The 16,736-nt window shown below is 53.7% G+C and overlaps 1 protein-coding gene across 1 annotated transcript in view; it reads right to left on the bottom strand.

Moving 5' to 3' along the window:
- WASF2 (WASP family member 2) overlaps window positions 1-9,100 on the bottom strand; it is a 37,029-nt gene extending 27,929 nt beyond the window's left edge. The window contains 1 exon segment of the mRNA XM_051637838.1: window positions 9,001-9,100. The gene's annotated coding sequence lies outside the window, so the exon portion shown is untranslated.
- Window positions 9,101-16,736: the final 7,636 nt, after the last annotated feature.

Genomic DNA, 16,736 nt, shown 5'->3' with positions numbered 1-16,736 from the left:
TCTTCCTCTTCTTCACACCAGCCTCCTCCAGCGAGAGGAAAGGCTTGTGCCTGGTAGCACTGACAAAGCTCTGGGTGCAGAGCACGACTCTCACCATCCATCAGCACATCCTCCTTCTTGGGTAATTAATACAGGAAGGGAGGGTGTGGTCTTTTATTGTTGTTTTCTAAATAACTTATTCCTAAAGCCTGAACACATTTTAACCTTCTTTTTCAGCAGATAAACTCTTGTCTCATTTGCAGCTAAGCTCAGCCTCCCCTCCTTTAACACACACTAAACTATTTTGATTCATGAAAGAGTAGGAACAAACCAGTTCCAAGTGTTTTCTATACAGCTCAACTGCTCTTTCAGTTTCAACTCACGCCTAGATAATTATATCACAGCTCTGAGTGCCCCCACCCTTCTGCTGCACTTGGGGAATACTGGAAAGATAAGTCTTTTCTTAATTATTAAATGTAAATAGCTCATTAAATATAATCCAATTACTTTAATTGTAAGAAAAAGGAAGTAATTACAATACATACATGTATTCTTGCCTGAACAGTTTAAATATCTTAAATGAATCTCTGCAGCATTAATATTTTAAGTTAACCTTTGACACAAGGGGGGGAAGACATGGTCTCCCTGATATTTTTCCAGAAGTGTTATATCTGTTGGGATTTCTGTCACCAAAAAAACCAAACAAACAAGAGAACAGCCTTGAGCATCTAAATTAAAATGGTTTATGAACAACGCCTTTATTAAAAGTCAAAGTAACACGAGTTTTCTATTGCAAAGGGGGGAAAAAAAGATGCACATGATGCCACATTGTGGTAAGACACTGGAACAGGTTGCCCAGGGAAGCTGTGGCTGCCCCATCCCTGGCAGTGTTGAAGGGCAGGTTGGATGGGGCTTGGAGCAACCTGGTCTACTGGGAGGTGACCCTGCCCATGCAGGAGGTTGGATCTGGATGGTTTTTAAGGTCCCTTCCAACCCAAACCAGTCTGAGATTAAGACCCTGAATATGCTTTTCAGATCTCAGGAATAAAGTGAGATGGCTGCTGCTATGAACTTGGGAGAACAGGTAAGTCCCCACCCTACCAGTAACAAAAGTCACCAGTTACCTGGGGTTTTCCAGGCAGATCTCCTTTCCTGTGCCCATGGTTTGTCCTGCCCTAGGGTGGGAAGAGGAACCAGGGCTGGGGAAGAAGGACCCTGGCTCCATGTCTGGGAATAACCGGATCTCCAGTAGAGAAGCCCCATGAGGCAACCCCACAGAAACACCACACCTGGTTTTTGTGGATGCACAAGCCATCTGTGCAATGCCCGGGCATAGGGCAGGATCCCTGGCTGCCATGTGGGCTTTGCAGGCAGAGCTGCAGGAAGCTGCCAGTAGCAGTCTTCTGGTTTTGCTCAGCAGCGTGACAATCCTTGGACTCACTTTCTCCATCCCTGCAGCCAGCGGGATCGAACGACCTTCCAGGCAGCCTCCAGCAAGGCCCCACTGTTTCAACCAGCCCCCCTGGTCTGAAAGAGCAGGGTCAAATTTCAGCTTGGCTGTGGCGACAGATGCCTGGGTAATCTCCTTGGGACAGTCAGAAAAATTATCTTTTTCAGCTGTAGCTGTTTCCATTTTGCATGTTCTGAGCCCAGCAGTGATCTCACCTTCTGTCATCTACAGCACAAACTCCAGGCTCTGGACCATCCAAAACTACCTCAGAGTGTTTGAAATCATCACTTTTTTGGTATCTAGTTGGAACTCGGTGATCTTTAAGGTCCTTTCCAGCCCAAACCACTCTAGGATTCTGTAACTGAATCCATCATTTTGGGGTAGATTAGACTCTCTTCTTAGGGATGGGACTATTAGGGATGCTAAAGATGAGAGTCCTTCTATCAAAGCTCACCACAAGATCTATAATAAGCTGCTTTATGAAGACCTCTCATGTGAAGCCAGACCCTAGATGTAACCTCCTTGATACAACATGGAATCCTCAACAGCAACCAAAAAAAAAAGCTATTCTGTCTAAGTTAATTACACACATTTTTAATTTAGCCTCCTAAAGGGAAGTGGCCAGTTCTTTCATGCTGCCCTAGACAGAAGGTAAAGGTTTTACACAAGCTGTGTTTACAGCTACATGCTTTCCTCCAGCAAAAGGATCAGCTCAGCAGCTGTTGGGATTGAAAGAACAGGATCTGGGTGTGTCCACGGTTTTCTCTTGCCTTTTTTTTTTTCCTGGTCTTTTTTTTTTTTTTTTTTTTTTTGCAGCTGCAAGGGCAAAACCATCCGACTGTGTGTGCTTTTTCTTACGGGGCACAAAAGCAGGGTGCCTGAAAGGGAATTTGCTTCCGCTCTGGCAAGCACTCAACAAACTATTTGCTGGGCTAAGGGGTGGTCGGGGAACTTTCACCCATCCATTCAGCCAGGGCCGTTACTCCCCCTCCCTCCCAATTAAATCCCATTTTTTGCACTCCATGCATGAACCCCCAGCTACACCAATACATCAGATATTGTGGCTGATAGCCTCTGAATGCCACTTCAAGCCCTCCAGTGTCTGAAAGCAAAGCATCGTTCATTCTTTGAGCAGCAGAGACTTTTGCTATACAGGGGACTTGAAGGAAGGCTCTGAAAAGTAGGAAAAGGGCATCCAGTGAAAAGAGGAAATGAGAAATTAAAACCACATTCAATCTTATTAGTGGTCATACAATAGGTCAACAAAGTACTTTGCAAAACTCCACAGCATGTGAACAGTTTATGCAGAAGTGGCTCCTGTGAGATCAGTGACACCAGAAATTTGGCTTTTTGGAGGAGGGGGGGAAGCCAAGTGGCTAATTCCAATAGCCCAGATGGGTGGGGAGATGGCTGGAGATCTCATTTCCCTGGTGCAGCAAAGCACACTAGGGAGATGAGAACAGAAGGAATATTCTCCCTTTTCCTTTTCCATCTGAAACATTTTCTCCCTCAAGGGATTTCCAGCATCTCCTCGGTAGGGCCTCTTTGAAACACCACAAAGTGGCACTGCTCATCATTGCAGTGATGATAGTAAATACACTCCACTATTTTGTTGATCCTTTTCCTTTTGCTTAACAAACAAAAGGTCAGAGTCATTAGCCCAGTTTTATGAGCGGGGAGATATGGAGGCTGGGAAGAGGCAGGCTGCTCTGTCACATCATGGGAGACAAAGAAGGCAAGAAACCCTCAGCCACAGGACATCAGAATAACCATGCTGGGCCATCCAGCCTCCAGATAAGCCTCCGACCATCGGTGGGCTGATATTCCAGAACCATGGAATGGCTTGGGTTGGAAAGGACCTTAAAGATCATCTAGTTCCAACCTTCCAGCATGGGCAGGGACACCTCCCACTAGGCCAGCTTGCTCAAACCCCATCCAACCTGCCCTTGAGTATCAGATGCATAAAGAGCATGAGAACAAGGCAAGCACAGAGACAGTTCTCCCTGCTGTCCTTTTCCACACTTCAGGATCCGATTGCACTTTAAGACCATATGGAAACAAACACTAGCCTTTAATTCTCCTTTATGGATTTCACTTCCATAAATTGGTCTCATCAGTTTCTGAACTCCTCTGAACAGTCGGCATCCATGAAACCCCAGGGCAGCAAGTCCCACATTTATCATGCTCGAGGTGAAGAGATGCTTCCTTTCATGCCCTTCACTTTACAACTAGGAGATTTTAATCTCAAATCTATGTGTGGCTTTGCTTCATAAAGGAGTTGTTCAAATGAATGCATCATCATTCATATTAAACAAGCACCTTCTGAGGAGGAGGTTATCTGGCTGCTTCAGCCAACACCAGAAAAGCTCTCAGTTCTCACTGAGCACTTGCAGCAGAAACCAAAATAATCAACTCATGGTCTGGGTTTGATTTATGGCAGCAGTAAGGACAAATTATTTTCAGTGGACAGCTCTGTGTGTGTGTTGTCTGTCCTGTTCTCCACTGTGCAGCACTTCCAGCAGTGACACAGGAGAACCAAAACCCCCCAGACAGTAAGTCACTGGTGGGCTCAGAGCAGCTCCTCCAATGTGATGGCACAGCAACAACCTCCCATGAGGAAATTCAAGCCCTCTAAACAAATGTTGAACAGCTGCTGCTTCACAGAAGAGGAGATGGAGGTTGGACATGAGGAGGAAATTCTTGGGTGTGAGGGTGGTGAGAGCCTGGCCCAGGTTGCCCAGGGAAGCTGTGGCTGCCCCATCCCTGGCAGTGTTGAAGGGCAGGTTGGATGGGGCCTGGAGCAACTTGGTCTGGTGGGAGGTGTCCCTGCCCATGCAGGGGGGTTAGGACTGAAAGATCTTTAAGGTCCTTTCCAACCCAAATCATTATATGATTCTGTGATTTCCCTTACTCTCTTGGCATCACAGCATCCTTTAAACCACCCTTTCTCCCCAAAACAGGTTTGGGCTACTGCTCTGGAGGAGAAGACCACACAGAAGGCACAGAGCAGCTCACCACTGATCCCATTTGTGGGTACCAACTGAGATTCCTAGTCCTTTACATTTCTTCCTCAAAACCCCTGGCAGATGCATACCTCAGATATGCCTGTGCCCCACTAGCTCTCCAGCAGCAACATAATACCAGGAAGCTTTACTGCCATTTCAAGAATTAGGGGAGGATCTAGAAGAACTATTTCCCAGGTTCCTACTGCAGGGAAGGCCAGCTTGGGCTGGAGAATGTGATTAACACTTCATGCTGCTTGCTCAACAACCTAACGTGGAAGTTCATGTTTCAGTTCTTCTGGGAGGGAAACCTCCCCCCTGCTGCCTCCCAGGCAGGGGGAAAAAATGAAAATACTGCAGACCTACAGATGGAAAAATAAGCCTTCTATAAATCAGAATAAATCAGAATTAGGGCTGAATCTGATCACATCCTGTAGAACCTGTTTGCAGGGAAGCCTCATCAGCAGCCCCCCTTCCCCCCCCCAAAAAAAAAAAAAAAAGACAAGTGTGCTTTCTTTTGATTACACAGAGTTGCAAAAATACAAAGGAAGTAAAAGTCACCAGGGTGGTTCTGTTCTGAGCAGTCATTTGCTTATTACCCAGAAGCCATTTCCACATGCCTTTTTTTAAATCCAGTGTTTATAAATACCTAAAACATTTAAATAAATGTTGATCTGTGCTAACTAAGGGCCCAATCTCACAAATATTTATCCTCAAATACACCACTTCGTCCTCCAGATCCCAGCAGAAGCAGAAGTGCTGCTGAAAACAGCAACGCACCATAAGACAGGCTGGGAAAATGGTTGTGTTTTGGTTTCCCGGATTTCTGCACAGTGAAAAGTGTCACTTCTGGTTTGTCTCCTGTGCACTCTGAACTATAAAAACGAGCAAGCACTAAATTATCAGCCTGTGCTGGGTTGTTTAACCCTCAGGAGAAGCTTTTGGTGGCGCATGGTTTTGCCTGGTGTCCCATTTGTATAGGGACAGTGGGAACTTCAGCCAGGACAAACACAATTGCTGTGCAATCCCTTCCCTGGTTTGTGACTGATTTTTGCAGCCACAGATTTTTCTCAGCTGAATGACCAAGGGCTGAGTATTATCATCAAACCTAGCAGAGAAAAAAAAAACCCAACACAAACCTTACATTTCAAGTTATTAGATGTTTTGAGGCCAGAAAACCCGCAGAGAGAAACGATCCAGAAGGATTAAAGCCCAGTCTTACACTTGTTGAAATCTTCCTTATTATACTCAAAGAAAACCAACCTGATTTTGTGGAAACATTAAGCCTAACAGTCTTCTTTGTTCTTCTATCACCACCAAAAAAAAAATAAAAGAACCAACCCAGGAGATGGATTTGCTGCTGTAACTGTACACATATGAGGCAATCACTGAAGTTTTAACCCCTCCACCCACACGACATGATTATCTAAGCTTTGTGAATGAAATCAACTTTTCCTAGACCAGCCCTGAAGAATGAGATATATTCAAAGCATGCTGAGAAACTGGGTTGGGAGTTATCAGAAAGGTTGTCTTCTTTTTTAATGAATCACTGCTCACAAATACCTTCTGAGCTGCAGCTGGAAAAAAATACCCCATTTCTGTTTGGTGTGTCACATTATTCACAGGGAAAACAGTTTTATACTCAACTTAAAAAGAACTTCACTATTAACTCATTACTTCAAACCCCAGCAGTGATAACTTTAAAGACACAAAGCTCACAGTTCCAGCCTCTACCCTTCTTCAGAAAGCCACTCACTTCATAACACATTTCAAACAAGTCTTGCAGAAAATAAAATAGCCAGAAACACACCATATTTCCTTGTGTTTTTTTCTCTCCACATAACCCCCAGTCCTCCCAACCACCAACCCCCAGCATAGTTTTGTAAAGCTTGAAAGATTTGTTAGGAATGCAGCCTGGGCAGAAGCTAAAGCAAAAAAGGGGGGGGGGAGGTCAGGCAGTGGCAGGGCACTGCAGTCCTCTTTTTTGGGGGGGGGAAGAGGGGTTGGGAATGATGAAAAGAAACAAGGGTCTTGCTAACCTCTCTGTGCAGCAGCTTGGAAAAACCTGATCAGCAGAAGACAGCTTGGAAAGGCTTTATCTTCACAGCTGGGAAGAGGAAGGAGTCTGACAGGCATGAGCCATGGAAAGGTTGGGGGAAGGAGGGGGAGATTTAAGTGAAAAAAAAAAAAAAGTGGAATTTGGGGCATTTACTTTTTGAACTTGTTAGCAGACATCGAAAAAAACAACAACCCACATTTCATTTTAAAAGCAGGGAAAGTGCACCAGTTAGGGAAAAGTTTACATTCATCTCACCCCTGGGAGTTTATCCCACACTTAAATAGAGGGAAGATCCATCCTGTCTCAGCTGGGCTACATGGAAAGCTGGTCAAGCTGCTCCTCACCCCAAACAGAACCTTTTAACCAAAGCTTTTAATTAAACAGAAATCAATGCTTTGGAAGGTAGAAATCCTGGCTTTGATCCCCACCATCATCAAGCTCCCCAGGGACAATACTGACAACTACAGCTTGACCAAAGAGCAGCATTTAGTGGGTCCTTCAGGCTTGGGTCAAGTGTTCTCACTCAAACTTCATGTTTTAAAGCAAAATCCTTAAAACAAACCCAAAAAGGCACAGAATTGGAGAGCCTGGTCTGCTCCATCCCAGCTCCTGGACAAAGCTTGTCCTTGGCTGTGAATACAAGTGGATTCTCAAAGTCACTCTATCAATGTGCTGTTTTTTCAGTGGGGAGACATGAGCTTTGGTTTGTTTTTAACCAAGTTTTGGCTTCAATTCTGGATCAGTTTCCATGAAAAAAACCTGCTCAAGGTCAACAAGGGGCAAACCAGAACGATATGTGTGACAAGGCAGCCGTTTGAAATTCCTGCAGCTCTCAGGGAGCAACTGATTCTGCAGATGTTTCAAACGGGTGGAAAATACAACCATTCCCCTTCCTCATGTGACCAAGCCTATGGACTTGAGTACTTCCCATAAAGTAACGTTTTGCAGCAGTCTTGTGGCAGGGAAGCACACACACCCTGTTGGCTTCTCACATCTTGTGTTTTCAACTTTTCCACCTCACAAGGCTTTGGAAGGGCACCCAAGGGTGAAGGTTGCAAAGGGCTCCATCCATTATGGCCCCCACCTGCAGCAGGTGTACTTAATACAAGTGGGTTTTTTAATAGTTATTAATATAATTCTGTGTCCACCAACACCTGCAGTGGTGAAAAGACTTAAGACTGTCACTGTTCTCTAGTGTCCTCTCAAACAGGCCCAACAGCCACATCACACAGATGTATGTACAGATGCCCAATTCTGCTGCTGCTACTAATGAAAATAAAAGACTAATGAAACTTTTGGCAGGGGAAAAAAATACCTTACCACAGGAAGATCCTTGAGGTCAAATAATAGCTAATGGGGAGGAGCTGCAATCTATTCCCTTTCTCCAAAGGACATATGCTATCTGTGGCCCCAAAGGAGTAACCCCAATGCAAACCTGGTGTTGGTGCAACCCCAAGGACATTTCCTAATAACTTATTTCTTCTCTGGAAGAAATATGGCCTGAGGTCACCAGCAGGTCAATGCCTTTGACCAAACTACCCAACCAGATCCTGTTACACTCTCCAAAGCTTCCTTTCAGAGAATCCCCGGGGATTTAATATTGGGGAGAACACTTTCCAAAGCATGCTACAGCACCCACATCATCTCACCCCAGGCAGTTTTTACATTTTGTATGCCCACAGTTAACAGACCAGGGGCTTACACACATCTTTAAAGTGCAGCCATTCTGCTGGGGGCACCCACTCGTGGGGCAGGAAGACAGCCAGGAGGGAGAAGTGGCTTTCACAGCAACGCTCCATGAATGCAACCACCAGAACTTGCACCACCAAGGGCAGCTTGGCTCACAGCCAGACAAACAGACTTTGTACACAGAGACACACACGTTTGCACAAGCACTCATGTCAAACCCAGACAGCAAAGGCTGTAACCAGCCTGGAAAGGGAGGGACCCCCCCTCTGAGGCACAGCACTGCTGTCTCTCCCTTAGAGGGGACCCTGCAGCACCCCAACGCTTCTCCCCAGCTACCCCCAAGCCACTCTCTGCTAAGTTAGATCTCTGTAACGGCCCCAAGACAGCAGTCACCGCCAAGGCCTCAGGGGGCCCCAGCAGACCGGTATTTCCTTATCCCAACGCAGAGCCCGGTCCCCTCCCGGGCAGGCCAGCCCTCTCCCGACACCCCAGCCTCTCCGGCCAGCCCAGCCACAGCCCCGGGGCACACACCCTGCACTGAGCCGTGGCCCCTGGGAGGGGCCGGGCAAGTGTCAGCCGAGGGATGAAGCCATTTCCTTCTCCCTGTCCCCAGGCCGGGGCCAGGCCCGCCCCAGCCCGGCGGTACCAGAGCCCACCCCAACCAGGGCTCACTATGTGGCAGGAAACAGTGCCCGCCTCAGCCTCATAGCTCACTATTAGGCAAAGGCCTAGCGGCCCACCCCAGCGCCTCCAGCTCTCTCCCCCGGGAAGAGGCGGCTTGGGAGGCCCCAGGAGTCGCCGCTCGCCCTTCTGGTACTCACCCCTCCGGGCGGCTGTCCCCTCCGGGCTCCCGGGTTCGCTACCACCAGGGCGGGCCAGCCCGGCCGTCCGCCATTCCACAGCTCCCCCTCCCTGCCCTGACGGAGCCTCGCCCCGCCTCCCCCCGGCCGCCGGTCCGCCTCGCTATTGGCTCGCCGGCCGACGAGGCTGACACGCTATTGGTTCTTCCTGGGTGTCAATCAAAGCCGCCCTACGCCACTGGCGTAAGGAAGTGGAGCAGCGCAGGAACCCCACCCAAGCCGGCCGCGCAAAGAGAGTAAACAGGGAGGAACGTACCATCGGTGGGCGAGACGGGGGGACCCCCGAGCGGCTTTGGGACAGATTGCCGGGTCAGGGAGGAGAACCGCGACACATCCCACCGCCAAGACGTTTCTAATATATGCGTGTGGGTGTTTGAGGAAGATGTTCTTCCGGTTGGCTTTGGAGGAGAGGGGTCTCTGTCCCTTCCGCGCCCTCCTCCCCCCCCCCTCCGGAGTGCTCCCCTTTGGTGTTGCCTTTCGCCTCTCTGGTCTCACGCCCTGAGAGGAAAGTTCCACCTGGGGGAGCGGGGGTGTCTGCCCGGGGGGGGGGGGGTCGGGCCGGGAGCTCGGGGGGCCAGGGCAGTGAGTTGGGGGACAGGGCTGGAGAGGGATAGCAGGACGGGGGGGGTGGAGGGATGGGGGGCATTGGGGAGGAGGGAGTTGCCGTGGAACAGGGGGGTCCTCAGCCCCACCCATCCGCCTGCAGCCCCCGAACGGATGAGGAGGGTCCTCCGCACCCCCCATCCCACGAGCCAGAGTGGGGGTCCCTAGCCCCCCATCGGCATCCCCCAAACCAGGGCAGGGGGTCTCCAGCCTCCTCATCTGCCTCCACCCCTGAACCAGGGGGTCTCCAGCCTCCCCATCTGCCTCCATCCCCCCAACTGGGGCAGGGGTCCCTACTTCCCCATCCAGCTCCGCCCCCGAAGCAGGGTGAGGGTCCCCAGCACGGGGGTACCTTGCCCGGGGGGGCAAAGGGGACGACCAGTCTCCCTGCTCGCTGGTTCTGCTGGGGGGGCTGGTTTTGGGGGCTGGATTCGGCTCCCCCCACAGCCTGATGAGACTGGGAGCGGAGAAACGGCCTCAACGGGCCCGGTTTAAGCAAGGGGGGACACACGCAGGGCGGGGGTCCCGCTGCGTGGGACAGTCCCACGAGGACATCACAGTTGGGATCACCTCGGGGCTTGGAAAAGCTGCGGTCCCTGCCCAGCCTTGAGCTCCAGTGACCTTGTCCAGTGGCTCGTCCTGGTGCTGGGCAGAGCCGGGGTGGTGCTGAGACCCCCACCCAAAAAAAAAAAAACAACAACACACCAACCACACCAACCCTGCGGGAGCACAGGCTGGATCCCAGCCCACCAGCACGAGGCACGTCGCCTTCCTGCTGCACCTGGATATTAAATCTTTCCTCCCCTGCCTGATTGCCAGCATGAAGGGTTCGTTTGTGCCGACAGAAGGGGGAAGGAGAGCGGGTAAATCACCGACTGGGAAGCAAATGAGTCCGTGTAAATGCTGCTGGGAGCCACGACAGGCTCAGGCACAGCCGCGCTGCGTGTGCCGTGCTCGTTTTGCCCCCACCCTGTGCCCACCCTGCCCGCTGGCACAGCCTCTGCCCGCCCCGGGGGTCCCTCCAGCACCACCACCACCTCCTTTGCAAGGTGGGCACACGCACGTGTTGCAGACAATCATTTCTCGCCCGTTTTTCATCACCCCCCCCTTGCGCGGCCGCCTTGGGGGTGATGCTCAGCACCTCCCAGTGCCTCCAGCACCCCCAGTGTCACCCCCTGAGGGTGCAAGGCAAAGGTCGAGCTGCTGCTGGAGGCCGCTCAGCTCCAGGTTTTCCAGCCTGCCAGCCAAGCCGTTCCCTTGAAGAAGATCTGCTTCTATCTCAAGGTGTCACAGCCTCAAGGGAACCACCTAATCTGTATCTGCACTGCAACCTTTATCTCTCCCCGGCTGTGGGAGAGGCTCTGTTTATAGCTGCCAAATAATACCTGCTAAATTGCAGGATCCAAACCACCACCCTCCCCCCCCTCAACCCCAGTACCCCCTGACACTTGTATCTCTGCAAGAGGGATGCTCTTCTTCCCTGTCAGGTGCTTCCCTGCGTTTTGCTGGAGGTAAATGATGCTCCTGGGAATAGGGATGGGCTTCTCCTGCCTCCCAGCTGTTTCTCCAGCCATGTCCAAGCCCCTGATTACCCCAGACAGACTCTGGTACAAATTCCTGTCACCTCTGGCTACATTCCAGCCTTGCTTCCCTCAGCCTGGGCTTTGCTTCTGCTGAAAATAAGGTGGGATCCAGCAGGTCCAGCCCCATCCTTCCTCTCCGTGACTCAGGGATGGAGGAGCAGACATCCTCCATGGGAGGGAGGAGATGGCAGCTTGTCACAGCCCACGTGCCACCCCAGCCTTGCACAAGGCCACGGCCTCATCCTTGCCCAAGAACAGTGACCAAGTGGCTCCCTGGTGTCACCCACCCTCTTCGGGGGAGTCTTGGGTGCCCCTTTCCCAGCTGACTGCCCCTGTCCCAGTGTTCCTCTTCCACAGCAGCTCCCAAAATGGCCAAGAAAGCCCTGCAGTGGCACGATGGCTGGTGTGAGGGCAGAGCAGCTCCAGCTGCATCCCTGCTCCCTGTAGGAAAAGATCCAGGGCTGCTGGCACTGGAGCAGCGAGGATGCTCTGGAAAAGTGCACCCACCCACCCACATGATGCTTCAGGCTCCTGCATCCCTGATTCCTATGGATCATGATGCTCTGGCATCAATCGGGGCAAAAACCATGAGGTGGGGTGTGTGGGGTGGAGGCCTGGATGTGCCCCCAGGATGTGTGGGCCATGTGGGATGCCTGGGGTGCCCTGGGTGCCGGGGATGCAGGGTGCACACAGGATGCAGTGGGATGGAGGGGGTGTGCAGGGTGCCTGGGATGCAACAGGGCACAAGGGATGCCCAGGGTGCATGGGATGCGTGGAATACCAGGGATGCTATGGGGCACTCGAGGTGCCCAAGCTGCAGAGCACCCACAGGCTGCTCAGGATGCGTGGGGGTGCCCGGGGTACCCAGGGTTCACAGTGCACCTGGGGTGCCCGGGGCGTGTGGGATTCACGGGATCAGGGGGGACATATGGGACTCAGCAGGTACCCAGGATGCACAGCACACACGGGGTGCCCGGGGGGCTTGGGGTGCCCGTGGCACCTGCTGCCCGCGGGTCCCCGAGCCAGCGCGGCGCGGGCAGTTGCTGCGCCGCTGACATTTACTAATCAGCTCTAACCTCAGCTGCACAGCCGCTCCGTCTCGCTTGCTGTCTTGTCTCCATGGAGACTCCGCAACCTTTGCTCACTCGTTAATGGTATCTCAGCAAACGAAACTCCAACGCCACCCAGCCTTCCCCTCCCGGCCCCGGGAGAAATCCTCGCCTCTCACCTCCGTCCCTGTCCCCTCCCGTCGATGGGGATGAAAGGGACGAGTCCTTGTTAACGAAGGACCCAGCCACGCTGGGCTGAGCCGGGGGCAAGTTCTGACGGTGGAGCAGGGAGGGAGGGGAGAGCTGCCATCCTCCTCGCTGCCAAAAAAACAAGGCTGGGGGATTTTATCGCTGCGGCAGCAAGGATGGGCTCTGGCCATGCGGGATGCCAGCCAGCAGCCCCTTCCTGGCTGATTTATTGAGCCACGAGGCTCAGCACAAACCGTTGTGCCCCTGGTTGTGTGTGCCCCTATCCCAAAGCCACCCTTACCCAGCACCCACCGAAGCTGCCAGCACCCAAAAATCATCCAAAGGCAGCAGCAGCCATGAGCGTGCTCCATCCCTGGTGTCCTGCTCTCGCCGATTCTGTTTTCAAATTAACATGGGAAGGATGCCCATTACCTGCTTCCAGATAATGACTATGATTAGGCAGAGCTCTGCTGCCAGCCGAGATCTGAAGGATTTCTGTGCACTCCAGCAGCGCTTGCCAGTGCAAAAACAAGAGCAATAAAGTGTAAATAAAAGACTAAAGAAAATAGCGTGGACCGTCAGCCGAAAGGGTGCTTGGAAGCTGCTCTAATGAAGGGCTTTCTGTGGTGGTCGTGGTGGCTTCAGCCTTGTCCAGGCAAGGTAAAATTGGAGAGGAGCTGCCCCATGCCTGCACCTCCTGTTTGAACCTGGCTCAGCCTCCACTTGCTGGAAACTGGGGAGAAAAATTCAAGATGTGCACTTGGGAGCTGCAGTGTAATGTGTGAGGATGGCCTTGGGGGACTCCTGGCCTGGCAGACAGAGCTGGGGGCTTAAGGAAGGGGGAAAAACATAGCCTGAGCTCCTGAGATGGCTGCCTGGGCTGTGACACATCTCTGTGAAGGGACCACCCTGGGGTCTGCAGAGCTGGCACAGAGCAGGGCAGAGCCAGCCCCTTTGTGCATCCCATCCCCAGACCACCAGATCCCACTGGTCTCTGGGACCCACGATGTCCATGGGTACCACCCATGCAGCACAGCCCTGACGGGCACACAGGGGGATAGGATGGGGCACAAGACCCCACTGCAAGAGGGGAACCCCAAAACTTTGCTATTCATGGGTACTTGGCTCAGCCAGACCCTCTTTGTCTTTCTGCCCCCCTGTCAGCCCTTACTAGGGGCAGGTGTGTGGCTGGCAGAGCCCACACTGACTTGCAGGGTCCCCCCTGTGTCCCCTGAAGCCCCCACCTCAGCCCAGCTTTCATCCCCTGCACCCCCTGGGTGGGGTTCACCCACTAGGAGCCCCAGGGCTGCCCTGGCACAGCTCTTGGCTCCGTTTCCCACCCTGCTGAGCTCAGAGCTGGGGGCTGGTTAACTCTGGAGGAAGGTTCCAGAGAGGACGACCACAGCCAAGTTTGTCCCCATCTTCCAGGCATGCTGGGGTGTCACTGGGGACACTCACCCTGGTCCTGCTGCCAAGTGAGGCAAAAAATCCCTGTCTGTGCTGCCAAGCTGAGCTCCTGCTCCCCCTAAACCTGCCAAAATCCCCCCACCATGGCAGGGGGAGATGGAAAACCACAGCCATGAGCTCACCCTTGCTGGCATCCTTTTAAGGTGGCTCTCGCCATCCCTGGGAGCAGAACATCACTCCTGCCTTGCCCTGCACCAAACCACGGGGACAGTCCCCTCAGGGCTGAGGTGCCACCGTGCCTGGGAGAGGGTAACAGTCCCCACCATCCCAGGGGGGAATCTGGAAGAGGAGCCACCATTTCCTCTGCCAGCCTCTCCAGGCAGCAACCATCACCTCCAAAATCTGGTCCCACGTGTGGCTGGCGGGTAAGACAGGGACCAAACGACCCTTTGTCACCCCACTGGGCTCTGGCAGCCAGTGGGACAGGTGCAGGGTGGCCCCCCCTGGACATCCCTATCCCGGGCAGGGACACCCCCAGCCCCGGTGCCCGTGGGAGCTGTCCCAGCCAGGCTGGGCAGAAGCAGGGAGTTAATCTCCACTCCGATTAGGCAGAGTTCCCAGCGATGGAGGTTTCTTCTTTTTTTTTTTTCTCCCCTCCACAGTGATAACAAATAATAATATAATCCCCCTAATCCCTCCCTGAGGAGCTGCCACGCACACCCGGCCGGGAAGCATCAGAGCTTCTGCCACTGCTGATAACTGGCACCACCGGGGCCCCCCAGAACAACAAATGCTTCAACTCACTCTTTGTCCCCCAAAACTCCCCATGCTGCCCTCTGGCACCCTCCTCCCAGCACCCTCAGACCACCCCCACCCCAGCCTGGGGGGAACCTGGCATTGCTCCCAGCTCCTTCCCACTGGGCAAGGACACCATGACCTGCAGAGCCCCCAGCCCCACTTACTGGGGGGGTCCTGCTGCCCTATCTGCTCCCCCCCCCCCCCCAGGACTTTGCTCCCCCAGGCCCCTGCATCAGAGACCTGGAGGCTGAGCCCCTCAAGGTGCCTCCTCTCTGCATCTCTGGTCCCTGAGAGGTTAGCAGGGGGATGCCTTGGGTGTCCCCTGCCCAGGGGGTGGTTCCCATCCAGGACCTCCCCAGTGATTTTGGCCCCCCATGGGGAGGCTGAACCCTCTTAAGGTGGCCCCCCTCTGCACTCTTCTGGTATCTGGGGTGTTAGGGCTGATCCCCTGGGTATCCCACCCTAGAGGGGTCCTGGCCCCCTCCCAGCATCCCCAGTGCTTTGGTTTAGGAGCACTGGGGTGGTGAGCCTCTCACCCCAGCTGGGGCCTCAGGAGTGCTGGCGTGGATCCTGCACCCCCCCCCCCTCCATCACTGGGTGCCAGGAAGGAACCCAGGCTTCCAGCTGTCAAATCCCCCCCTTCCTAAGGAGCCCAGCCTGCCCTTTCCCCCCATTGCTGGCTGCGCCCCCCCCCCCCCGCCACCATCATCATCCAGCAAATATTAATAACAACCCCTGCAAACAGCCTTTGCTTTTATTCCCTTGCTTTCCTGGCCCCTGCTCTGCTGATCTCAGCTCCTCCGGCTCCAAAACGCTTTTTAAAATTGCTGGAGAGTGGAGACCTCTGCAAAAGCTCTGCCCTCAGCTGCCCCTTGCCCCCCTCCTCCTCCCTGCCAGCACCCACCCTGAGGACAGCAGCACCCATGTGCCGGGAACCGGGTGCCATCCGCCCCGGTTATTTAAAAGGCGCCAGGCTGGGCTTGATTAAAACGGAGTAAAAAGCCAGAGCCAGGACAGAGAGGGGGATTAGATCGCTCGGGGGAATGTTAATGGACTCCAGAGCTTTCTGGCCGGCCAGGGGCTGGGCTGGATCCAGCCTCGGGCTGCGGCGGGTGACATGAGTGCGCCAGGGCTCAGCTGGAGAGGGCACAGAGAGCCCAGGCTGTTGCTGGCAGAGCAGGAGGAGGATGGGAGGGGGGGAACCACGGCGCCGGGGAGTGTGTGAGGAGGGGGGGCGGGGGGGTGTTGGTGGTGTGGAAATATCTTCCAAAGGCCTGGCCCTTCCTCTGGGAAAAGCAGGGGTGGTCTGGTCCTCCAGCTGGGCTCTGCGCCGCCTCCGCTCCAGAGCTGGAGGCTGATCCTGCAGTGGGGACATGACATGGGATGGCCCTGGGGGGGACCATGGCCACGGCCACCACCCCGTGTCCCCTCCCTTGCTGTCCCAGAGTGGGGGACAAGAACAGCTTGAGGTGACACCAGCTTCAAGAGGGCTAAAAGGGGCTTGTTTGGCAGGAAGGGCCGGTGTGGCAGTGCGGGGCTGGCGGTGGGGGAAGGGGCTCCAAGTTTTGGGGCAGGGGTCCTGGCAGCCCCCAGCATGGGATGCTCCCCACCCCGACTGCCAGATGCACTGGATTGCAGGTCTGACGTGGGCAATCGCCTCCCTTCCTCGTTAGCTTGTGATTAGCATGTCAAGTGGTTGAAGTTGGTGGGTATAAAGGATGCGAGCTAAGAATAATGGCTTCAATTTTCTTCACGGCACAGCCATTAATTTGAAGGAGAAGGGGGTGTCCAAAGCTTCCCCGCCAGCTCCAGGCAGCTCCCTTGGAGAGTCCCACCCCTGCCCCCTCCCTGCCAGGGCCAGACCCCAGGGCTGGGGTGGGGGACGTGGCCCTCGTCCTGCTCTGGGTGCTGGTGGGCAGTGTCCGAGGTGGGTGCTGGTACTGGGCTGAGCTGGTACTGGGCTGAGCTGGTACTGGGCTGAGCTGGTACTGGGCTGAGCTGGGCACATACATCCCGTGCTTCCCTGTGCCAAGGGGACGGTGCAGCCAGGGCTGGGTGTGCAACACGT

Source organism: Apus apus, chromosome 21 (genome assembly GCF_020740795.1).
Source record: "Apus apus isolate bApuApu2 chromosome 21, bApuApu2.pri.cur, whole genome shotgun sequence".
Lineage (NCBI taxonomy): Eukaryota > Metazoa > Chordata > Aves > Apodiformes > Apodidae > Apus > Apus apus.
This window is presented reverse-complemented; position numbering and strand designations above follow the sequence as displayed.